At 50.5% G+C, this 26,067-nt stretch overlaps 1 protein-coding gene across 3 annotated transcripts in view; it reads right to left on the minus strand.

The window, feature by feature from the left end:
- Window positions 1-17,896, minus strand: part of PLXNA4 (plexin A4) — a 408,891-nt gene extending 390,995 nt beyond the window's left edge. For 2 of the 3 annotated variants that reach the window (XM_037518307.2, XM_054692674.1), the window contains exon 1: window positions 13,794-17,485. The gene's annotated coding sequence lies outside the window, so the exon portion shown is untranslated. Of the gene's footprint in view, window positions 1-13,793; window positions 17,486-17,597 lie in introns of those variants that run through there. The other variant, XM_054692673.1, reaches the window with a different exon arrangement.
- Between the last annotated feature and the right edge of the window lie 8,171 nt (window positions 17,897-26,067).

Genomic DNA, 26,067 nt, shown 5'->3' on the forward strand with positions numbered 1-26,067 from the left:
TCTATCTATCTATCTATCTATCTATCTATCTACCTATCTATCTGTTTATCTATCTATCTATTATAAAATGACTATTAGCAAATCAAAAATGTCAGGACACATGTTCCAGCAACGGCATAGACTACCTAAAGTGAAGGTTATTCTAGTAAGTCTAGACCTGTGATCACTACAGATGGTGGAAGGAGTGGAGGATGTCTGTGACAAGGATCCTGGGATGGTGGTGGACCAGTGAGATGCCTCTTCTGCAGGGGACAGAGTAGAAATGACAGGTCTCTCCATGTTGTGCTTGCTGTGGGAGGATTGTCTCATTCATCATTATCCAAACACACCAAACCTGCTAAAAACTCCCCAAACCACATGCCCCCCCCCCAGCTTTTGATCCTTTTCTCCAGTACTAATCACCTTTCTCTACAGTCAACCAATCATTCTTTCCTCTCTGAGCCAGTGTTGCCAGGAATAATGTGATATTTCAAGTTTAATAGTTGTCATTATGCACACATTTTACTGATTTCAGGGCTAAGGCACCTGGGGGAATTGAGTAGGTCTGACCACCAGGGTGTCTCAGGGCAGATTTTTCTGATTGGATAGCTGGACACACACAGTGAAAACCATGCAGGAAATTCCCAGAGGCCCATGTGATTTAGAGTAAGGCTATCTTACCAGGAAAACAGGGCCTGGGGCCAAAGACTGCTGAGACAGGCTCTTTTCATAAATATCCCCAATCTTTAGACTGTTACCGCAGCCCAATGGTGAGTATAACCAGGTGTGTCAATGCCCTGCACTCTAGACCCACCCCTTTGGGGTCTGATGAGCCATATCAGTTTTACAGCTTTGTTGCAGACAAACACTACCAGACACATCATCCTGCCATGTTTGACACAATCATTAGGCAGCAGCAGGCAATAACTACCCACCAGCAGTTAGCCACTGCCTTTAGTTAAAGCCAAGAGTCCCCTCTTAATCCCCCTTAAACCAAATTGAGAGTCCAGCAACCATCGCCACCCCAGCAACAAAAACACATCATCTATGACACTACTGGAAGTGACAACAAGACATATTAGGTCTTTCATCTTTCAGAACATTTTGTCCTCTGAATCCACTATATGGTGAACTGAAGTCAGAAACCAAAATATTGTTGAATATGCCTCATGTAAACAAACCTGCCTTCAAATAAACTTGTCAGAGTCTGTTATAGACCGAATGCTTGGGTCCTCCCAAAAATCCTGCTGAAATTCTAACCCCCAACAGCATGGTATTAGGAGGTCAGCCCTTCAGAATGTAATTAGGTCATATGAGTGGAGCCCCCCTAAATAGCACTAGTGTCCTCTTAAGTAGAGGAAGAAACCAGATCCCCTCCCTCCACCCTTCTCTCTATCCCCTGCCCTCCTCAACCCCATGTGAGGATACAATGAGCAGATGGTCATCTATAAACCAGCAAAAGGATCTTAACCAGGAAGCCAACAGTACTGGCACTATGACCTCAGGCCTCCAGCCAGAACTATGAGAAGTGTCTGCTGTTTTCACCACCCCGTCTTTAGACTGTTACCGCAGCCCAAACTAAGAGAGTCGCTAAGTCAGCACTTCCCAAACTTTCTCACTTTCTGGCAGAAGCCAAAAATGACATTTTATACTGTACCCTGGAGCCAGAGAGGGCTGGCCTGGGGGCTCTGCCTGCCAGGGTTGTGTCTAACTATGGTGCTGAGGAGGCCACTCTCCCTGGGAGCAGAAGACAGTGTCTTCACTGAGCTTGGAGAACAGGCTGTGTGACAGGTCTGTGTCTACTGACCAGCAAAGATTGGCAAGTGGGGTAGAACTGGGTCTGGCACTTGCTTTGTTTGGAAGCTGTGAAAGAGCTCATCTACTGTAACCTACTCATCTACCTGTAACCATTGCAAAGTGAGCCCCCAAGAATCTAAACATTGGGATGGCTAAATCGGCATTGGCTGGGCTCCAACACCAGGTGTACCTGCCTCCAAAGTCTTTGCTGTAGGCTTGATGCTCCAGTGCTTAACAGGACTGAAAAGTTCCACTGTTATTTATCAACCTATAAGGGAAGCTCTCCGGGAAATGCTATGTCAAAGAGTTTGCTCCTTGGTGCAATGCTCTTTCACATTTTTATCCATAATTTGAATGAAGATTGAAAGTCACACTTACCAAATTTGCATATGACAAATTCCAGTTTGTGAAGGTCCATGGCAACATGGTGGGAGTCGTCCTCACCCTAAGGCTCTACCCATCAACACCAAGGATATATTATTCCAAATGACCTGAGCAGCTGGAATGGCTCCAAGCTGGACCCCAAAGTGAAAGTTAAGATGATAAACATAAGTTCAAAATTTAAGTTTCAAAAAAAATTTATGGATAAAGTACCTGATGACAGCTCAGTGAAAATACGCAAAGCAGCTGTAGAAGAGTTTGGAGACCCACTGGTTAGGAACCAGAGTGGCATGGGGGTGCCCCGAGGGCACAGGGAGCCTGTGACAGGACTAGACCTGATGCATTGACACTGGGCGTGGTGACCCCCCAACATCCACAGACTCTGAGCTCCTCACACCCTGGACCCAATGTCAGAGGCGGAGTCAGTCCCACCTGCACTTTGAGTGTCAGTGAGCTCGCCACCAACGTGGAAAGTAATTCAAGGAGAAAGAACCTTCCACTGTGCACTACCAAAAACTGACTATTCCAGTCCCTGCAGACTTCCAACTTGCCAGCCAAGCCAAGCTGTGTGGTGGTTTGGAAAGAAGAGATTGAAGGATAGTTGGTAAAAGCCTGAAATGTAAGATCATCCTCACAGAAGATAGAAGAAAGCAAAAGAAGGGGGGACATAAAGGCAGGCAATCAACTATCAAAGGATGACTATACCCTTAAATAAAAATCTCTTTATTGCCTTGGATTTCACTTAAATATTATCCTTTTTCATTTTTTCATCTTTGTGAAACCTCGGAAGTTTCTGGCCAAAGAAAACAGGAAGTGAGCCAAGCTTAATGGCATTTTCATTTTAGAAAGGAAGTTCCTATGTGCCTCCCAGGCAGTATGGTGAGTCTGTGGCAAGAGCCGACTCAGTAGAGGCTCAGTCACAATCTACTGGTGCGCAGAGATGATAAATAGGAGACTAAACACCAGCACACGGCTATCACATCCTGCAGACTTTCTCATAAAGCTAGGTCCCGCTTCCTGTGGGCTGGCAGTTGTTGCAGAACATGGAATGCCCTCTACTGTCACACTCCTTTTAGACTCAGAAAGCCAAATTTAAGTTAGGGAAAGAGAGAAGAAAATCAAACCACCCAGCAGGACATCCAAAGGGAACTGTGAGAGTGGGTGGCTGTTGCCCACTTTCAAGAAGTTTGCAGTGAAGTGGGTCTATGCGGCGTAAATACCCAGAACACAAGCCCATAAATCATATATTACAAATAACTTCTTGGCAGCCTGAATTTGTAGAGTCTCTAGGTATATTCTCCTGCCTTGAAACAAAAATACCTGTACCTGGCAAGCATCTGGCACATGGACAAGCTACTTGCAAAATGTGTCGGCTGATTAAAAAAGAAGTTTTCATGCCTCAAGATTTTTTAAATTTGCAAATATAAATTTTGGAACAAAAATGCCACCCTTGCAAAACAATACGCGCTAGGGAAATGTTGGGTGACATTTTTAGAAGTTAATTTTCTCTGTGGTCACGTGTTATTCCCCCAGATTTATACTCTCGCTCTCTTAAAACACTCCAAATACAGGTGTCATGAAATTAAAACCAGGGAACTTCTATTACGTCTCAAATCATAGAAGCAAAGAAAATACCGGTTCACTCAATAGACAGCCATAAATACAAGCACAGGTTTTAACAAATATTTAACCCGTTACATTTTGACCATATTTGCAAATTTGAAACATATTTGCCAAGAAGCATTCTGGTCTTGCTACTAGTAAGCCTGGAAGCGGAATGAAGAGAGAGTAGAATGAGCTGCAGTAACTTCATGGAAGCAGTTCTGGGGTCAGCAAAGTTTGCTGTCTCCTCCTGCTCCCATCACCCAGCCCTGGGCCCACATGTCCAATTTGACGCCATGTACCTGATGAGCAGCTCTCCTATCTGCACCTTTCCTGGATCTTCTTATCTGAGCATAGAGCTAGAAGCTCCATGGAGGACATCTGGTAACCCACAGTCAGTGGGAAATTTCTACCAGGACACAAAGAGGGCGGTGCAATAGAAGAAAAAGGAACCGTGGAGATTGCTTACCTGTGTCCCAGACTCTAAGGCCACCTTCGGAGCTCTCTTCGGAGGCTCCTCCTCCCCAGGGTTCCCACAGCCAATGGCAAGAGGGTGGCTTGCAGAGGATGCTACAAGCACACCCCCGGGGCAGTGTCCACTGCTCTGCGGTTAGATGATTTCCCATTTTTGCACTCTGAGCTCAGCCCTCTGGTACGGACTAGGGAAACAAGTTGCAACCAGATAAACTGGGGGAAAAAAACTGCTGAGTTCCCTGGACCAAAAGTGTAGCAGTACAAATATATAAAACTCTGCGAGCAGATGGAAATATGGACAAGAGATGTGCACACAGGCATGAGGAGGGAGAACAAGAACGCTGTCATCTCTGCGGGGATCCTGAAATGTTAAAACTCAAAAATACATCCCCTGCCCCTGGTCCTCTCTACAAGAGAGTACAAAGTACACGCCATTTTTACAAGCAGCACTGAGACACCCACAGGCAAACCAGAGAAGAGAGTAGACTCATTATTTTACTTGAAATCACACCGCATTCTGCAGCGAAAGACATTGGGGCACAGCTCCCAGAGTCCCCTATTCTACAGCACTGGTCAAACTGCCCACACCAATCGAAAATATCACCTTGTCTGAGGTCACCACACTAGGCTCACCACCTTCACAACAGCACAGGGACTTCAGGTGGATGGCTGGACTTGAAGGAGTTGGGCATTCTTCTCCCTACCCTCTGCTCCAACCCAGTTTCTATAACATGAACACTCAGCAGCCAGAGCGCCTGGAAGTTTGGCCCCCAGCCACTTGCTCATCTCCTGCCATGAATAGGGGCTACCGAATTACAAAGCTTCCCTGCAGAATGCAAGCACTTGACACTAATATGTGAACTCATTTGTTTCCACATATTGGAAAGCAGGGAAGGAATCCTGCTGGAGTACCTGTGAGAACTAGGCTTCTATTATTTGAAGGAAACATGTGACAACAGGGTGTGGCTCCCTGGAGAGGGACTGTCCCACCTAATGGCATTCAAATAATACAGACTTTTCTTGAACACTCTGTGGGCCAGGCAAAACCTTTCCAGGGGCCAGATCCTACCTGCAGGCCTAGATTGTATGGACAGGCCCCAACACCCAGACAATCAAGACATTATTTCTCAAGGGCAAGGTCAAAATTTTAATCACTGTCTCCTGAATCATGGGAGAGCTCATTTCACCAGACCATGCTGCTTAGAATGTGTGCTCATGGGACATGCACGTGCCAGGGAAGGGAACTAGCTGACGGTCATAACAAGCCCTGGTCATTCTCCATCACTGAATTCTAATTCTGCCCTTATCTCTAGCTTGTGTCATTAAGAGTCTGGACCAATCTCCCAGGAGGAATTGCTTTTCCAATGGAAAATTGTGGTGATCTCCTACCCCAGGGCAAATGCCTGAATGTTTTCAGAACAATCTCAGGCAAAATGCTCAAGATAGTACGCTTAATTCAAAACACACACCACCTGAAATGTGCAAAAATCTATATGTGGGTCTTCTTGCTTCTTTACCAAGCTTCCGCCAGGTCCCACAGTGCCCCTATATGAACTCAGGGTTAAATAGCACAGGGATGAACATGAGGAATACAAAAGTGTTCTATCTGATAACCTCTGGTCACCTCTACCTACATATTCCATTTGTAATTCATTCCCCATGTCTGGAAAAAGGTGCAGCCCCCTCCCCTGCCACTACCCCTCAACCAAGTCTCAATCTAGAATTTTCTAGCTCCGTGAACGACATCACCTTCCACCAGCTGACCAAGCTGGATACCCACAAATGACCCCAATGCTCTCTCCCCTTCTCCCCACCTCCTTTGCCCTAGTCACCATCTGAGGACTCTTCCTCCATGCGCCCCCCACAGTCTTTATTCTTCCTCAACCCCTTCTCTCCTTTGCCATCACCTTCATCATTCATCGACCTGCCCCCAGGATTATTATAACAGACTCACTCTCAATTCTTTGCATGTGGCCCCAATGGTGATTTTTTTCTACAATGTTGACTTTCTTTCTTGGAAATTCCCAAGGTTTCTCCACTGCCTGCCAGCTAAAACCCTTCATGGGACACTTAGCCCTGGTCTCAGCCCGCATCTGCCAGGGCTGGCAGCTGGCCCCAACTCCCACCTCCTTCAACTATTGCAGGCCAGCCCTCTCCCCTCTCCATGCCATGGCCAGTTGCTTACTCCCCTGACACTTGTTCCTCATGGGTTCCCCAGACCAGCCCACTCACCCTTCTATATCCTTCCAAGTTCAATTTAATGAACGCCCTACCTCCTACTCCAAGACCTTCTCTAGGTGCCCTTCTTCTGTGTCTTCAGGATGTACTCTGCACACACAGATCTCACTTCTTAAATTCTCTATTACTGTGTGTGCTATTCCTTTCCTAATGAAAGGAAATAGTTCTTTCATCTCTGTGCAACCAAACTCTTGCATGGTGCCTAGCCCACAGGCACTCAATAATATCATCTGAGGTGACTCAGATTGATGGATCCATTCATTGGTTAAATATTCCTTAGTAGCACATCTACCTCTCCAGCTAAACCATCCAAATATGCATGCATGGGGTGAAGGAAAAGGCAGGCATCCAGTGAAACCTCTTTCTTCCCACAGTCCCCCCATAACCTACGCTTGCCAGTATTGGAACTCCCTGCCTGCACTAACTGTCCCCTGCTTTTCCACATGCATTCTCCTGTCTGACCCTCTGCAAGCTGCTTTCATCACTACCAGCTCTTCACCAGGCCAGCAAACACATGGAAGCTGGTGAAGCTGCAGTGCGAAAGGACTAAGCCCAGGCTCATTCTCTGTTTCTTGATTTCTTCTGACCTTGCATGTAAATAGAATCTTTCTTGTGACATTCACCTGGCCCTTTAATATGCATGACCACGTTCATCCTCACTTTCTGGCTTCAGGTCAGGAACAGCCAGGGCTTATTCTAACTTTAAAAAAAAAAGAGAGAGAAATTGAGAACTAGCCCAGAGAAGGACTTGCTGAAAGATATTCAGCAGACCTAGGATTAGAAGCACAGTCGCCCCATTCCCTGGCCAACATATAATACTTCTTCAATTGCTCTGAAAATGAAAAACCTCAGGATTATTTTGCAGCAGAAAAAAAATAGGCCTCTAGAAACTGTAGCCACATCCCCGACAAGCTCCATTCAGAGGGCACCGTAACTTACATAAATGATTTCCTATTACACCACAATTGTCACTGCAACATGACAGTCTCACAGCCTCCTTGAAGTGTTCTCTTTGTTGTTTTCTGTACAGATCACCCATAAAGAAGAATCAAATATGGCCCGAGCAGGAAAACAAAACACACAACACCCGCAGACCCAGACTCCCCTTCTGCACGACTCCTTCTGGGCAGGACCAAAGAGAAGCCAATGCAGGGTGCCTCTGGCCTGCCCCTGGCCCCTGGCCTGCACCCTCACCCACCTGCCCCGTTCCCAGAGCTCTGCTGTGTTCCTGCAAATAGGATTCTTTTTTTTTTTTTTAAATGAAAGCCAACCAGTTATGAAGAAGAAATGAAGTGGCAATTTCCCAGCATGGCTGGGAATCAATACAAGCTGTTGGCAGGGTTTTCCTTTCAAAGGGTGACGGCTACACTTCTCCAAAGTCAAGAGTGACAGAGCTCCAGTGCTTGACTTAGAACTGCTTCATCATAGTGAGATATTTTTAATTTAAAACTCACTGCAGTTGGGTTCAAACTCAGCTGGGACTTGATTTACTGCTAATTCATTTTTCCGATTCCTATCATTCTAAACTCAGTCACCAAACAGTTTAATGCTGATAGAATCACCAGTGCAATGCTTTATGAATGGGCGCTGGGGGAATTTTGTTACTAAGTGTGTGTTAGCAACTGTTACTCACTTTGGAAAGGCGCACTGGTGCTTGCTGGACTAAGCATGGCTGAGGGCCTAAAATAGGGTGCATGGTTCATCAGCCAGTGTCCCTAAGGCATCCAAACCCAAATATCCCAGATGTCCCACCCCTCCTAACACACACACACGCTCTCTCTCTCCCCCGCCCCCAACACACACACACACACCCCATTACCTACTTAAGATGAACACCCACAGGGAAGGCCCAGTTTCATGCTCCAGGTCACTCCCCAATGGTAGAAACCATGGATTTCCAGTCTAATCAGACACCTATATCTCCTCTAGGCAGGAAAGTTTCCTAAAGGGAGAAAATTTGGTTCAACCCTCCAAAATTTAGGGAGTTGTTTCTTAGTAACACAAGACTTCTTTAGTAATTCAGACCATTTATCTTTGCTAGTTACATCAAAGCTCTTATTCAATAAGCATAGCTGAAAAAAAAATATTGAGAAGGTGCATGTCATTACTCACATATTTTACAAATATCCATCTTGGTCTATTACCTGCAATGGAAAAGTGTTACTTGTTGGATCTATTTCCACCAATCTGTCAAGCTGAATCACATCCTTTAAAATGGTCCCTGCAGAAAATATGTATCTGAAGGCACCACGGTCAGCAAAGTCTTGTAAGAATTCACAGCCATTTCTGAGAGTCTCAAAAGGAAATGACAGGGACAAGAAGAAAGCAGCACCTGTGGGAACTGGACTCCACCAGACTCCCTCTAAAAGAGTATACAGTAGAGTCATTCTCTTGTGTTTTCCCTCCCTAAATGAAAGTCAAATCTGAAAGCTCCTGTTAAAGGCTGGCATCTCTCAAAATGCTAGCTGTCAAACACTCAATCCAGGAGACTGCCACAGATTTAAACACGCCCTCACAAAGGGATCCCACTACCAAAAAAATCTAGAACATGGCAGACTAAGAATAAGTACATGGGTTTCTCTACAGTGGGTCTCCCTGATCTTGCGTGTATGTCTTATCTCAAAGAAGACAACATAGGGTATCTGTAAGATTTGCTTGGCCTTGGAATGCTTTTTGGATGAAGAGACTAGACTTTGGGATGCTCTGGTAGGTTTAGTTTGGTCATCTTTCCCAACCCACTGGCACCTAAACCCACAGCAAGTTCTACGTAGAGAACAAATATTCAATACCAATTACATCAAAGTAAGTAGGCCACAGCACCCTACCTGCCCCCAAACCACCAGCACCCAGGACACTCTAGGCTGAGTGATAGGTTCAGTTCTGCTCTCACTGTGATGCACCTAATGCTTTGAAATAGCTGCCCACCTTGACGTGGCTCCTGCCCCTGCAGGGAGCGGACACCTGACATTGCAGCCTCTTGCCTTGCTTGATCTTTTATAGACCCTTTGTCTGCACCTTCTTCTGCTCCATTTACTCATTGTACTTACTCAGCAAATATTTAGTGATCGCTTTCAGTGTGATTGGCACTAGGTTGGGCACCAAGCCTTCAAGACAAGTACAAAATGGTCCCTCCAGGACTAAGACACAGGATAACAATCATTTCAATGCTACAACCAGCAGCAGCTTCTTTACCATTATTTAAAAGTATAAAAGAAGTTCGTGATGACAGAAGAGACAGCATCAAGCAGGGACTGGTCCTGACCCTCGGGGAGTGGGAAATCTCAAGCAGAAAAGCTAAGGAAGACACAGATCTCAAGTCAGAAAGTTGTTCACATCAATCAGCATTGATGGCCAAATGCATGTAGGGGAGGCACACACAGGGGTCAGTAACTAATGGCGAAGTCAGCTGATAAAAGGGTCACAGCATATTACAACCATCAGCACTGTGCCCCTGTTCCACCCCCAACCCAAGAGGAGCTTCAAAGCACAAGAGTTATATTTAAAAAAAGAGAAAATGAAAAAGTAAAAAAAAAAAAAAAAGTGGGAGGTGCTGGTTAGAGATAATGACTTATGGAAAATATTTTATGCAGAAATATAGGATGAAATCTGATTCGAAACCTTTCTTAATGTGGTTTCTGTCTGGATTTAACTTGGGAAGTTCATAGTGTGATTGACAATTTCAGCCATAGAGTCATGAATTTGGGGGGCTGAGTGATGCCTTACGGGGGTGGCCTGCCATGTTTCACTACATACCCCTGTCTGGAAAGGCCACCTGTTCCTTCCATGGAACCCACGATTCCAGACTCCCAAGTTGTGCACCTGCCCTGATCCACCCAGCCCCACCTGACATCCCACCCCCAATTCTGGCTTCAGCTGCTCGCCCGCTTCCTTCCAGAGTGGCCCCAGGAGGCCTCAGGCTATTTCTTTGGTCCTCAAGTTCTTGCTCCATTTATTCCTGCTCCTGGGCCTGACAACAGAGGCTCTAGCTCAGCCGAGTGTCACAAGCCCATAGTCAGGGAGAACCCCCACCTCTCGGGGCAAATGGTTCCCCAAGGAGATGCTAACACAGGACCAGCAGACCAATGCTGCTTGTGCCTGTCTTCCAGATCCTTCTGAGACCTGTTCCCAGAGGCTTCTCCAGATGCATCCTGAGCAGCAGAGGCACCCTGGGTGTGCTTGGGCAGCTGTGGCTAGCTGTGTGGCTAGCTTGGTAGTAATTCTTCCTTCCTGACCTCTCTTCCCTTTCTCCTTCACTCTCGCTATCTTAGAAGTCCACTCCTCCACGAAGTGTCCCCATATCAGCTTCTGCCTAAAGCTCTGCTTTCTGGGGAATCCAAGTCCAGACTGGGGTGAGGACAGGGAGTGGAGGGTATAGACAGGCCAAGGGTGCAAGACCCTGCGATCCTCCTTAGCTTTACCAAAACAGTCTTCCCTGAGTCCATGCATTAGAATTCCATATAAAATTTCATTTGAATAGAGTTCCACTGTGCACACATTAGAATATTCCTTAAATCACTGATCCAGATCAACGCATTGTATCATTGGTGTCGCTGAAAACTTAGGTGATGATTCCCAAGACCCCTTAGCTGATAAGTGACACAGCTGGGATTATTTATATCTACCTGCCTCCAAAACCTCACTTTGCCACAACACCCATGCTTTTTCTTCAGGGGACATACCTGAACATCCAGGATTCTGTGGAAATATACATATGCCCACCCCCACCCCACCCCCACCAGGCCCCCTCCCCACCCCCGGCACCCCAGGCCCTCTCTGCAGCCTTGGAACCACTGGGCAGGAATGCTGAGCCGAGATGGACCATCTCCCGATCTGGCAACATTCTGCTTGAAATCCCAGTATCCACACAACTGCCAGAACCCAATGTGGGTGTGTGTGTAGCAGGAACATTCAGCCGAAATTGTTTTTACAGAACCAACCCCTTGATTCACAGGCAGGAGCAGACAAGAGAAAGCGCTTGCTAGTCCAACATTTCTCAGGGGATCCCCAGGGCATTCCCAGGGCCACCACAGAGAATAGCTGCCTTTCAGGGTTCACACAATCCATGAGTGCACTGAAAGGCTCTGCAGAGTCCCACAAGGGACCTCTTCAGGCTGAACCTACACTCAGGGTTTCTCAAACTGTGGAACCAGGTGTGTGACCCCTCTTCATGCCCACAGAGTAGACTCTGGGAAATCCTGGCCTGTTTTAGGTCAGGGCAAGTCTGAGATGGAGTGGAAGACCAGGAATTCAGAATATCTCACACTGGCTGGGCCAGCGACACCCCGCGCTGCTGCCCCGACCCCCACTGTCTACTGCAACCACAGGAGGAGAATCCATCAGCAGCTCCGCTTTGCTCGCTTTGCCTCCTCGTGACCTCTGGGCCAAAGCCAAGGAGGGTTTGTTCACCCTTCAGTGGGAGGCCCCGCCCTACCCGAGGGAAGGCAGCTGGGCACGGATGAGACGAGTCGAATTCACATGTCAGATGTGAAACTGATCTTGAGCCAAAACCAGGAAAGCCTTTGACCTGGCTTTCCTTCCCGCAGCTTCCTCTGCTGGTTCTCTCCCCACTTCCTAAGGAAAACACTCTTCCCGGGGAGGCCCAGGAATTGATTCTGCGAGTCGGCGTGGAGCACATCGACTGTGGAGACAGGATCCTTTCAGCTAGTGATCTGTTTTGTGTTGGAGTGACAAAACATTCCAAAAATCCAATTTGCTGTTGCAAATCCTGGTTCATGGAGAAGACACGGTGGAGGGGGTGGAGGACAGCTGGTGGAGCGGGCAGGGAGAACAGGCCCGGATCCCACACACCTGTCGGTGTACATCAGAGCGGGATGCCACATCCCACAAGGCCAGTCCCTCCCCGGGGCTGCCCCAGAGGGGAAGTGGCGAAAACTTCCAGACATGCCCTGCTGGCCACCTCGAGTGTGACAGAATCTCCGCTCACCTCACAGTAGAGAGGAGAGCCCAGTAAGTAATGTGCAGAACAGAAGTTTGCCTTTTGGAGGAAATAACAACAAACAAGTAACCATAAGGGGCTCCCCAGTGGCTACTCCCTAAAATGTCCAGGCCTGAAAGACAGATCAGCAGCTTAGACTTGGTTCTGGGGTGGCTCCCTCGGGGCCTCCCAGTCCATACCTCTCAGAACCCCAATGTCCTTCCCACTTAAGTGCTGCACTTACCAGGAGCTATGAGATCACACACACACACTCTCTCTCTCTCTCTCTCTCTCTCTCTCTCACACACACACACACATAGGTGGCAATTTCTAGTGAATCTCACCTCCAACTACCATATGGGGCAGGCACTCTGGTACCAACCCCCCCCCAGCACCCCAGCATGACATACACAGGCAGGACTCCAACTCTGGAACCCTAGAGCCACTGAGTGAATGGGCAAACAAGTGTTGAGCACCTACTGTGAGCATCCTGCCCCAAGAGTGAAAACACCATCTGTCACATAGCCCCCTGGGACCTGGGGCCTTCTGCCTTAATTCCTCCACCATCCAAATGGGCACAAACAATCCCTACTTTACAGGAATTGGAAGGATTGGATGAGAGTATTGTTTCCATGCACAGCAAATTCGAAGCCAAGGGAAAACTAGATTCCTACCTGTGCAAGTCTCAGCCACACAGAATCAAAAGCAGAGATCAGCTCTCATCCATTCCTCCTTTGCTCCTCCAGGAGGGAATGAAAGTTGACAAGAAGCCGGAGTCCACCTCAGGGACTGAGCACTGTGCTAGAAGGATCCAAGCAACTTCCCAACTCACCAACAGTCAGCGGTAACATTTGCTGAATGGAGACATTCAGGCTAGGAGGATAAATAGATTTGCCTGGGGCGAGGGGGGGTGGGGGAAGCCTTGGGTCACAGAGTAGTGCCAGGGAGAAGCCCAGCTACTGTAAACTACCCCAGCATGCTCTCCCCAAAAGGGGGAGGCAACACGCTCCTCTAAGCACAGATCTTGTAGGGAAGCAAAATGCACAGTGATGAGGCGGGACATCAGCTGGGTGAGCTTGGGCAAAGTCCTTCCTCTCCTGCATCTCAGTTTCCTCCAGGAGGAAATGTGGAGAGTCCTAGTCTCTGCCTGTCTGGGCAGTTATGGGGAGGAAATGCACCAACACGTACAAATTGTGCAAACTTCTTAATTGATGCCTCCTCCCAGTAAGTGCCAACGAAGTATTAGCCATCATCATCACAATCATTATTCCTTTCCGTTCTGCTGCTTTCGCGAGGACACATACTCAAGTCTTCACTGTCTCTTCCCTGGGGAGATTAACGCCGCAAGATCATCAGGATCAGGACCTGGGGGTCCACACATACTCACTCGGAACTTCAGGCTTCGGATGCTTTTCTTTCAAGCCCCCTCCTTCTGGAACAAGGTCTCCACTCTGGGAATTAGGATCCCCTGCCAGCCTCGGCTTTTAAGACCCATCTCTTACCACTTAGCAGCAGAGCCCCCTTCAGTCTCCCTGCTGACTCCACTTCCTGCCACAAGCCAGCCTTCCAGCCAGACCAGCCAGGAGGGGAGGAGCAGAGAGCAAGGAATCCAGACGGAGGGGAGCAGGTGGGAGTCGTAAGGGAGCGGCGGGGCTCACAGTTTCTAAAGAGGCGGTGCGTGTCCGCGGGGCTCTGCCTGGCCGGAGCATTGCTCAATAGAGCCTGTAGGGCAATTACCCTAATCATGTGCATCTCCCAACAGCCCTTTGATTTATTAGCGCCTCGTCTTTTTAAAATGCCGCTCTTAAATATAAATAACACTTAATCATCCAGCTGTCGTTAAATTCATGTTATATTGATTTCTCAGAGTGCCACAAATTTGAGGGAGAACGGGCTGGCGGATATGCACACAAAGCCGAGAGGTGGATTAGCAAGGAGGGGGGGTGGGTGGAGAAGAAAAGCAAAGGAGGTTGGGGTTGGAGAATAGGGGTGTCAGGGGAGGGAAATGAGCTCTGCTCAACCAGCCCCCAGGGTCCAAATCAGTTTCACGTTGGGTAGCAGTGGACACAAATAAAGAGCAGAAAAGAACCCAAAAAATGGCACATCTGTTGCACAGACTAATCACTACCGCTTCCTCCCACAGCCGGCCCTAGAGCCTCGCCAACAGGTCTTCTGTGAGGCATTGTCTGTGCAGTGCCTTCTCTGGCGAGGAGCAGGCTAAGAAATGCCCCCTAGCTGGCTAGCAGGAGAGTGATTCGCTGCGATTTCTTTGCATCAAAGTCTGGTAATAACTAGGAGCTAAGCGCAGTGAATCACCCCGCCCCCTTAGCTCTCTCCCCACTTCAGGCGGCTGCTTCCCTCGAAAGCCCCCACTTAATTCCCAGCAGCCCTCATGGTGATTAAGAAGATCAGGAGGCCAAGCATAGGCAGACTCTGCCATGTAGATTGCCCTGTCTGCAGACCAGCCGCGGCAGCAGGCAAAGGACAGGGGCAGGGAAGGAGAAAGGAAAGCAGCGGGCTGCCTCAGATTCCCCTGGAATTGTTTGCAGAGCATTGGTGGGATTCCAGGACGAAGTCCTGGGGGGCCAGAGGCCAACCTGAGAGTGAGCATGGGGCCCGGCAAGAAGAAACAGCTGGAGCCGCCCACACCTGCCTCCCGCAGGAGAGGCGCTGGAGGACAGCCTCCTGGAGCAAAGGTGCGCCGAGAAGTATTTCTGCTGGGGGGCTCCCAGGGAGGCAGACCCCAGATAACTTCAAGGAACGCCACTGAGAGTGGCAGAGAGGTAGAGTGACAAAATGACAAGCTCCAGGGCTGGGCAAGAGGGCAGGAAAAACTGAGATGGTGCACGCTCAGCTCTACACGGATGTTAATTAATGCCTGCTTTGTCCTAGAAACCGAACTGGTACCTAATGCTAAGTGCAGGAAGTGTGGGGATTTTTTGAACCCAGGCTCAAAAATGTTTCATCTCTAACCGGCATGGGGATGGCTGGCTTTGCATATAAAAGATGCGTCCTGAGGCTGCAAATACTGGAAAAAGCAAAGGGGAAAGAGAAGACCTCTGCTGGGGACTCCGCACCCCATGCTTTAGCTCCTTTGGGTCCCCTGAGGCAATGTTTACCTGGGAACCACCCAGTTGCTAGAGTTCACTATTTCTGTTGCAAACCATGTGCCGTACGGACGCGGGGCCTCCCTATCCACGCGCTCAGGGGGCATGCATGTGGAAATGCCCCAGCTCTCCCACAGCCCTGAGGACAGAGGTGGGTCCCGTTATCACACACGGTTGGACAAGCTCAGCACGACCATTGCCAGGCTCTGAGTGTGCGAGTGTCTCTCTGGGCGAGTGTAGGTGTGCACACACCCGCCATTCTTAAAAAGAAAATACTGTGTCTTCCCCTACTAGGTTCTCCCCATTGTGAGAACCCTGCCTTATTCCAGCTATCCTTTTCAATCAATCAAAGGGCAGCTCACACAGCACACAGCAGGAATATAATCTCCCTCCCGGGGCCTCAGCTCCTCTCCTGCCCAGCCTAGCCAGAGACCTTGGCAGGAGCAAGAAAAAGTTTGAAAATAGCAGAGATGGGGGTGCAGAGAGAGCCCTTTATTTCAGCATCCATCTTCAAGATTCACAGACCCCACCAAATCCTGTGCCCAGCACTGAATTCCCCTTGCTCAAAAGAAGGACGACTCCTTACCCCTAACGTTCTGGAAGCCTCCCAACATATGTTTCCCGCTGGCGAGTTTGTAGGGCACTGCTAACACATGACTCTATGCCGCCAGTACAGCTTATTCCATTTCTCGCCAGCTTGCCCGCAAGCGACCTCAACCAGGGACGGCTAGAGAAACACGACCTGCTACATTTTTGTTCGACTCCAAAATAATATTTTATTTGGATCTCTCATTCTTGTCCCTACAATGGCTGAGCCCTGGAACAGTTGCTCTTTGACCCCCAAACGGGAATGGTAAAAGAGCCTTGGAGGAAGCCAACCACCTCCTACCTCTTCCAGAAACAGTTTGAAAATGGGCAGCCTGAGAAACTCCAGGTAGGGAAGAAAGGAGAGAACCTTCAAGTACAGGTTTCCAGAGAGCAATTCTACACTGGCAAGAGCAGCCTGGCTCTGGGGCTCACTGGCAGACTGGACCACCTGGCCTCCTATAGGGTGGACACTGTCTGAGTAGTCATGAGTGAGGGGGGCTTCCTCCCTCCCCTGCACTGCACCCTCTTGGATTCCCTTCTGATTCTTTTTCTCAGACTCACACCTAGAAAGGTGTATGACAGGTATTAGCCGGAGGCACAGGGAAAGCAGTCGGGGCTTTTCCTGGCACACTGCAGGGAGACTAGGGGCTGCAGGGGAGACCCAAGTCCTGTGTCCTTAAGCACAGTCACCTCACTGTTGCCCAGAGGCTGGAGATGTGACCAGGTCCTGGACGAGCCCCCCTCTGTGATGCTTAAGCCCCTTCCTGCCTGCAACCCCGGCGCATTCCCCGGAAAGCAGTGAGTGCCACGCTTCACCAAGGCGGTGGTGCTGCCTCTTACTGGGGAAACGCGGTGTCTGTTCCACATGCACCGCCCTACAGAACTGCACCCCCAGTCGCCTATGTGGCCTCTTCTCCGCGCGCTGGGCCACGGAGCTCTCCAAATCTGCGTGGATATCGGTGGGTCGATCCGTCTCCCATTAAAATATCGGGGTGTCCAAAAGCCACGGAGCAGAGAGGCGCCTGGGCGGGCCTCCCAGATCTCGCCTGACTTCTCCCCTTGGAAAGCCCAGACAGGGGATGTTAGGAGCTGCGTCCTGGAAAAACCGCTCCCTTAGCCTACCCCGCTCGGAGGAAGAGGCAGCAACCCACAAAATGCACCCTGAAAGTCCTGGGTAACACAAGTCCGAGTCGGGTAGCGTCAGAGAAAGAACGCGAGGGGTCTACCTGCGGCGACCGCGCGGCACCGACGCGGGTGTCCAGGTAGGACGTGGGCAGGTGCGTGTGCGCGGCGTGTGCCTGTGTGTATTCGGATGCGTGTGTGCGTGTGTGCGAGTGTGTGCGTGTGCGTGTGTGTGAGAGTGTGCGTGTGTGTGTGTGTGTGCGCGTGCAGCGGGCTGGCTCCAGGGCAGCCGAGGACTCCGGCTCCGGCTCCGGCCGGGCATCTCCGCCCGCGCGGCCCGCGCCCTGCGCCCGCCCCGCGGGCCGGCTCCTTACCTGCAAGCGCCGCTCGTGCCTCCTTCAGCGGGCGCGCCGCATTGACACTGCAGATGGAGCCCGAGCCGCCGCTCTCGCCCTCCTCCGGGCGTGTGCGTGTGCGCGCGTGTGGCTGCCTCCTCCAGCCCCAGCCCCAGCCCCGAACGCAAATACTCCGGCGAGGCGCCGGGAGCCCGGGAGGAGGCCAGGAGCGCGGAGGGCGAATCAGAGTCGGCGGGGCTTGATAGCGCCTCTCGCCGCGTCCAAGGTGGGCAGAAGGTCCAGCCAAAAGGTCGGGCGACGGGGCTCGATTCCCAGCGCCCCCGCCTCGCCCCAGCCCCGGAGCCCGAGCGGCGGCGGCTCCCGGGTCCGCGGTGGCGCGGCGGGCGGCCCCCCCGCGCGCCCACCCCCGCGGGCTGGATGTCCTTGATGCCAGGCGGGCACGGCGGCGTCACTCCGCGCCGCCCATGCTCGCCCGGCCGGGCCGCTGCCCGGGCGCGGCGAGGACCAGGGGGACCCGCCGGGGAGCGCTCTCGGCGCCTCCGCGCGCCTGCCCGAGCCGCGGCGGCCGCCCCCCGGCTGCCCGCGCCCGGCCGCGCCGCTGCTGCCCGCGCCCCCGCCGGGGGACCCGCGGGGCAGCGCCGAGGGGCCGGGGCTGGGGGGCCGCGGGCGCCGCCGGCGGCTCCCCGGGGAGGCTCGGGGCTGCGGCGCCGGCGGCGGGCGCTGCGGCGACGGAGAGCGCGGCCGCGGGCGGAGCCGGGCCTCCCGGGCGCGCCCCCGGCCCCCCGGGCGAGCGCCTCGCAAAGTTTGCAGGGGGCAGGGAGCGGGGCCGCCGCTGGCTCGGCCGCCGCCGGAGCTCCCGGGCTGCCTGCTGCCGCCGCGGCTCGCTGCTGCTGTGCATTGAAGCCCGGCCAAGCGCTGCAAAAACTCCAGCTGCCTGGCGCTCCCTGGGTCCTCCTCTCGCTCGCGCCCGCCCTCCCCGCTTCCCGTCCTCCCTCCCTCGCCTCCCGCCTCCCCTCCCCGCGCCCGCCGCTCCCTCTCTGGCTCGCGCGGGCTGCCTGGGAGCTCGCGCCGCGCCGAGACCGACCCAGAGTGGCCGGCAGAGGGGGCCGGGGGCGCCTCCCCCACGCTCCGCGGCAGCCCGCGCCGGGCCGGCTCGCCCCGGCCCCGACGGGAGGGGACACCCCCGCGCCTCGCCGCCCGCCCCGAGCGACCGACCCTGCCGGTGGCCTGGAGGGGCCGAGGGCGCAGGGCGACCACGAGGGCGCAGCTCGCGCTCTGCAACCCCAGGGAGGCTCCCGCAGCCACCTGGGAAGGTGGGGCTGCGGGCGCTGACGTTGGAGGGACCCGCAGGTGTTGAGAGCCGGTGTGAGCGCGCGTGCACTCTGCACCAGCACCCCAGCAAGGCACCCCCGCACTCGAGGTCTGAGTGGGGAGCAAATGGCCAAGGGCCCTGGAGCCTCCTGTGACCCAGACTTGGCTAGTGGCCTCTGTGTCAAGAGTCTGACCTGAAGCCCGGGTCCTAGGCCACAGCCTAAACAGACAATGCCAATGTCAGGGCTGTTGCTGAAGTGCAGAGAAAGAAATGATGGTGCTGCTGGGGTTAGATGCGGAGGGAGTAGCCAGGATGAGAGGTGGGGACTCTTACCTCTGGCACCTCTGCCTAGACCCTCCTGGACAAGATCCTCCTAGGCCCCGCCTAGACAAGTGTCCACCCACCAGAAGGCTCAAGGCCCCCCTCATTTACTTAAGGTCCCCCTGTCCACCGCTACCACAGTCCCACTGAAACACACCATCAAGTGTGCCTAAGTACCTCCCCCAGGGCACTTAGCAACCATCAGGGATTGAGCACCCTCTAAAGGAGCCCATGGTTTGGCCCCCTGCCTCTACCCCTTCTTCAGCTTACCTTTCCCCACATCCATTCCAGCACCTCCCTGCCCATTCTGGTCCCTCCCATCAAACAGCTCAGAATCTTCCCACTTGGTGGACATGGTTGACAACCACACAAATGCCTACAACTTCCCATCCAGGCTACATCGTCCCAGAAATTAGTTCTAAACTGGAGATATTTTGCTTTTGTTTTTTAAAGATTATTTATACATACAAAAACTGGGGTATAGGCCAGAAGTGTGGGGGGCAAGTGGATTCACCAGAGACAGAGTGGGGAGCAGAACAGGCCGAATGACTGAAATACACTGCTGAGGACAGCAGCAGGCAAGTCAGGAGAGGTCTGTTGCACCGTGTGGGTATCTCCCTGGCCAGGAATCGAACTCATGCTGCAGTGGCTGCGGACAGCTTCATAGATTGCGCCTTAACCCCTTGAGCCACCAGGGAGGTGCTGTGAGCTGCCTAAATGCGCAAGTCCAAGGTGAGCAGCACAGGTAGGCCAGGCAGGAAGGACCTCGCTGAAGCCTTGCCTCAGGGGTTGGGCCTCCAGAAGGAGATGATTCAAGTCAGAGAGAGGCAGAAACCAGACATAGGCTGCTTGGCTAAAGGGTATTTCAGGAGACAGAGTGGAGCCCTTTTAGCCTCTGGTTCCCCGCCGAGTACTGCAGGGCCCGTAGCAGCAAGGAGTTATCTTATTAGCTTGCCTTAATACATTGATCTGGCTCCTCTCTTCTCTGAAACGCTGGATCCCAGACTCTAGATAAAGCACACAATATCAGGTTAGTTTCGGAAGTCCAAGGAAACACATAACAAAATAACTCGATGCTGTTGCTTGGATCTCCACCACTGGAGCAGAGGAAGCCAGGGCCAAATGTCTCTTGAGGCTGGACCGAGGCCAGGGGAGTTAAACCAGGCACTCAGAAGGCAAAATACAAGGTGCGCTCCCCCTGAGGCTGGTGGAAGCTCCCCTGACCCTGTGGTGTCCTGGCCCACTTCTAGGTTTCTTTGAACACCCTCCACACACAGGGCCATCACAGCCCTGTCCGGGGGTGACAGCCCTTGTAGCCCCACGGTACTCTCTCCTGAGTTACTTAAGGAATATGGTTCAATAAAAGCAGATGTGGGGGGGCGCTGGTTCTTCCAAATGTCTGCTTCCTTGCCACTCGCCTTTCAGGGTACACCATAAAAATGCTGAAGGGGAGGTGGAGTGACAATGCAGCCCTGACTGTACCCTCAGCCATTCTTGGGGTGTATTTTTAATACAACTTGGGTTTTGTTTGTTTTGGTTGTATCCCTGGTAGCCTTTGCGTGTGCATGCCTGCATGTGTGTGTGCAAATATTGCTGGTGAACCCCCACCCATTTTCTGATGGATGGATGGGAAGTCAAAGACCTTTTTTTTTTTTTGAGGTGGCAAATAAAATGTATTTATTATGCTTTATCTCCTGCCTAGTGTGTGGTGTCATTTATTTTCATTCAGAGAAATGAATGCCATGTGGTGCCTGAAGAGTAATGACAGAACCAAATGACAGGGAAGTAGTGAGGCAAAAAGCTGGCCCAACAATGGGTAAGTGAGACCCCCCTCCCCCGACTCTCCCATTGGAGATGGGGCCAAATGCCCAAATGCTTTCTTTCTCTCTCCCTCCATTTAATAAGGCAGCTAGAATGTCATCGTCAGGGAGGGTCAAATTAGCCACCGCGTGGGACCTGATTTTTTTTTTTTTTCAGTTGTGATGGTCCCTTGAATTTGCTCTCTCAAGGCTGGGGGTGAGAAGGGGCAGGATGAGTAGGGTCCTTATCCTGTCTCTGCCACCCACCAGCTCTGTCAGTCGAGGCAGATGGCGCTCTCCCGCATTTACTCCTTAGAGATAGTGAATTCAAAGGAAGACGCTAGCTATTCATGCACCCATGTGCTTGGAAACTCTAAGGGAAGTGCAATCTACATGGAAGGAATTAGCATTGCTTTTCAGAAGAACATATTGTTTTTTAAATGGCAAGCACAATGAGGGTGGGTAGGTCCCTTGTCTTGACTTGACTCTTCTCTATGAATAGGCAAGCTAGGAAAGGCAGCCTCCATAGCAGCTTAAAATGGGTTTCTGCATTAGGTACAAACCCTCCTAATTCTCACACCTTCCCCACCCCCTGCCAGCTGGTGAGGGGCAAGAGCCACAATCTCCCTCCTGCTCACAGTGGGTCTGTAAGTCACCCACTCTATCTCCCCCTAACCTTGTGGGGAGGCTGGGCATATTGCTTCACAAAGTCCTACTTTCTAAGGAGGCTATATTTGTGGCAATTTGGTGGTGGTTTATTGAGGGATTTTAGCAGAAAAATATTGGCTCATCTCTCATGGCTGAATAAAAGGGCCAGATTTAATAGGAGAGAGGAGAAGAAATCCTTAAGTTTTCCTTCACTTAGCTACCACCATTTTATTAGCCTAGGAACAGAACTGCTATTTAAGTTGATAAAAGCCAGATTTGCTCGTTAAATAAATCACCAGAGCCTGGTGGTGCTATGGAGAAATTTTTTCCCCCAAGAGCTGGCCCCATGGCTGGATTTTTCTACAGTGCACACAGTGCGCTGGAGAACAGCAGGCAGCCGCAGCTTAAAAACCTAAATTGTGGCGCCACCTGCAGGAGAGGAGAAATATCAGCATTATCCCAACTAAGACCCAGGAAGGGAAGTCTCCCAAAGTGATACAGCTGAATCCCTGCTGGCAAAAGGAAGGACCCCAACTTCCCACTGAGCCCTGCTTCCCAGGTGTGACACCAGAGGCTACTCGCCATTCCATCAGTCTTTGATCTGCCTCCTCATTGGATGCTGCCGTTTCAAGGTATCAGTATCCACTCTCGAGATTTTCAATCCATGGAAGCAAACTTACTCTTTCCTGTTTCCTAAAGTGTTAAGTAAACCTCTAATACTGGGGTTCTGTTTGTTGAGGGGACAATCTATAAAACAGTGAAACTGGGCAAAGAAAGGACTGCTTAGGAGGAAGTGGGGCAGGAGCATCCCCGAGTACCCAACCCAGCCCCGCCCCGCACATTTCTGAGTTGGCTGAGCATGACGACTGTGGGTAGGGTTGGTAGATGGAAACTGTTCCAGCCTTCTCCAGCCTGTGGGTGCTAACGAGGACATGGTATATTAACATCTGAATCCCAATTCCAATCTCCTGCTCATGCAAGACTTGACCGCCTCTGACAACCTCCCCTCCCCCATTATCTCAGTGCCCCCCAGTGATGACTGTGCTGGGCCATGTTATTTGTCATGGGTCTCATCAAGGAAGTCCAGGGGCCACAAGCCATTTGATGCACCAACATCTCTGCATCACCTCCACCTGCCGTACTGCCAGACATGACCAGTCCGGCTGTCTTGCTATGGCTTCCCAGGCACACCAGGGGCCTGGTGACAAAGAGGGGGTGCTCACCCCCTCCCTCCACTCATACTCTGTGTGGATCTTGGTCAACTGGGCCCTCAAGCAGCTTATTCTCCCTCCTCCCCAGACTCCTCTATCCATCATGCCCTCTCAGAACTCCTTCTGCTCTTTCAGTCAACACACAAACTTGTCTTTTCAACTGCAGGAACCAGAAGTTAGAAGACACGGTGCGGGAGTGGGGAGAGAGCGGAGGAGGAAGGAGATGTGAACTAACTCAATTGGCCAGAAACAATGGAGTTCAAACTCTGGCCAGTTCTGTATATGTTATAAGAAAATGTAGAAATTGCAGTTTGATTCTTCTTAGGGGCGCCATCCCAGAAGATCTGAGGTCCCCCAGGATGCGTGAATGTCAAGAACTACCTTCAGTTCATGGCTACCACATGCGCACCCTCTTGACTTTGCCTAGTTCACTTGCCAAGGAACTGAAGCTTGTCATCTGGTTCTCCTGACTGGAGTCCAGAGAACACAAAGGGGTCTGTGCTGATGGGTGGGACACATCTCCATGATGGTCTTTATATAATCTTCTAAATGACTGGACAGCTAGCCTCCAAAATGGCCCCCAATGACCCTCACCAGCTGGTATTCATGACTTCTGCAGTCCCCTCCAACACTGAATCAGAGCTGACTTGGGTGACCAAGAAGACAAGCGTGCAGGAGTAACAGTGTGTAACATCCAAGCCTTGGTCATAAAAGACACTGCAGCCTGTCCCTTGTACCAGCCTCTCTGGGAGAAGCACGCGCCATCTGGTGAGAACCTGCAAGTGGGAAAGAACTGAGGTTTCCCGCCAACAGCCAGCACCAACTTGCCATCCCACGAGTGAGTCACCTTGGAAATGGATCCTCTAGACCCAGCCAAGCCTTCAGGAGATTGCAGCCTTGGAATCTTCCAACCAAGGTCCCATGGAACAGAGACAAGATGTTGCAGTCTGCAGGTGTTTTTTCGCGCAGCAAAATGAGGCTTAAAGTATTTTATGGGGCTCTGTTTTAATGCACTTTGTAGACATCACATTTTTACCAGTTGGAGGTGGGTGGCAACCCTGTATCAAGCAATCTATCAGCACCACCTTTCTAAGAGCATGTGCTCACTTCCTGACTCTGTATCTCTGATGTTTTTCTAGACATAATGTTCTGCACACTTATTAGACTACTTTCCAGTGTGAGTAGAACTTTTATGTGCACAAGGATACCAAAAAATCCATGTGATTCATTTTATTGCAATATTAACTTTATTACTGTGGTCTGAACCAAATTCACGATGCTTCTGCCATGTGCCTGTACAGTGACTTACAGAGAGGGGATCATCCCCCTAATTTACTAACCTCTTACTCGTAATTATTTGTGCCCATTTGGTTAGAGAACAAGAAGGACAGAGAGAGGAATACTTGATCTATGCATTGACACACTGCATAGAACCAGTCCCCACTAGATGCCCCACAAGGAACTTGCCTCAGAGCTCCAGGGCCAAGCCTCTTAGCACAGCCCAGTGAGTTAACTTCAAATGAGCAAGCCCACCCAGGGGGCTGGAAAGCCTCAACACATAGAATTCAGCACTCACTTGAAACTTGGCGTAGACAGCGCAGGGTGTCAGCCTTAGCGACACCTAAGAGCCGAGGTGGAAGAATCTCCACCATGGAAATCAGCACACACACTACAAATCAGAGACTTATTATTATTATTTATTATTATTATTATTTTTTTTTTTTTGCAGAGAGCCATCTGTTAAGTATTTACCAGAATACCACGTCAGGGCAACACCAGCCATGGGCCAGGATCGGGTGGGTCAGCCTAGATCACATCTGCTGAGCTACTCAGAGACTGTTCATGGGCAGCCAATCACACCGCCCCCACCAGCAGCCCAATTCACTGTTCTCCGTGGTCAGGGTAAGGTTCCCTTCTGCCCAAGCCCTCTTGAGTTAATAAGAAAATGTTACGATACATGCTTTCTTTGAGCTGCTTTTCCCAAGTCCTGGAGGAACTTGGACTCCTATATTTTGGTACCAGAATCCAGAAGGAAAGTGATTTCCTTGCCTGCTAGGCAAACTGAGGCAAGGCACATTGAGGTGACCGATCTCAGCTTCCACAGGAATGGGAAGTGTAAACTTGCTAACACCTGTCATTTACTCCTTCCACTTCAAACTTAAGATTAATATCCTGGGTTTGGCAACAATTCGATTTTCATTCCCTCAAAGCAACTGCTGTTAAAATTATGGTACACCCCTACAATACAGCACGATGTAGATCTTAAACAAATGGAGTAAATCTATGTAATCCAAGCTCTGAAAAAACAACAGCAGCAACAAGGTGCAGAACAGGGTATTTGTGTGTGTGTGCATGTATGTGTCTGTGTTTTTGCATATTTTGGACTATATGGAATATATTTGCATTTTTTAAAATATATTCTGAATATTAAATATATTTCTATATAGGCTTATGTATACACAGAGCATTTGGGTTGAATACCCCAAAAATCTTATGACCAGAAACCTCAGAATGGGAGCCAAAGTGATACATAATTCATTGTTTTATTATATATCTTTTGTTCCTTTTGTCATTTTATTATGTGAAAGAATTACATTCAGCATTAAAAAAAAAGTTTGTTAAAAGGGAACAATAGAAAACACTGCTGCTAAAAGCATCTTCGTCACATCCCTAGTCCTCTACTCTCTCTCTTCTAGAATTCAGCCAACCACTCCTCTACCCCATCTGCATCATATTCAAGCTTGCCTTTCTTTGTTCTAGTTTTCCACTATCTGCTCCATCTTGTTCTCCTTTTGTGGACTGCCATGAAGGTCACACAGCAGTCTCTCTGCCGGGCACAGTGGGGAAAACATCCCAGAGAATGAGTCTTCATCTCTCATTTCCTAAAGACCAGCCAGCGACCTACTTGGCCTGAGGACTTCTGTTTGGCACTGGTAGGTTAGAAAGAGATTCCAGGAATGATCCAGAACATTTTTTCCATGCTAAAACAAAGATCAAGTCAAAGGCAGTATTCTTCTGCACTGGGGTCACTCAACTTGTGTCAAAGACCCAGAAATAATTACAGGTGAAAAATATGATAATGCCAGGGATATTTAGATTGTGATGGGTGAAAGTGCCATTTTGAGTGATGATTGTTAGCCACAATCATATCAGGAGAGGAGAAGGAAGAGCAGAGACAAGCAAATGTCATCCCATTT

This window comes from Talpa occidentalis, unplaced genomic scaffold (assembly GCF_014898055.3).
Source record: "Talpa occidentalis isolate TD23 unplaced genomic scaffold, MPIMG_talOcc4v2.1, whole genome shotgun sequence".
Lineage (NCBI taxonomy): Eukaryota > Metazoa > Chordata > Mammalia > Eulipotyphla > Talpidae > Talpa > Talpa occidentalis.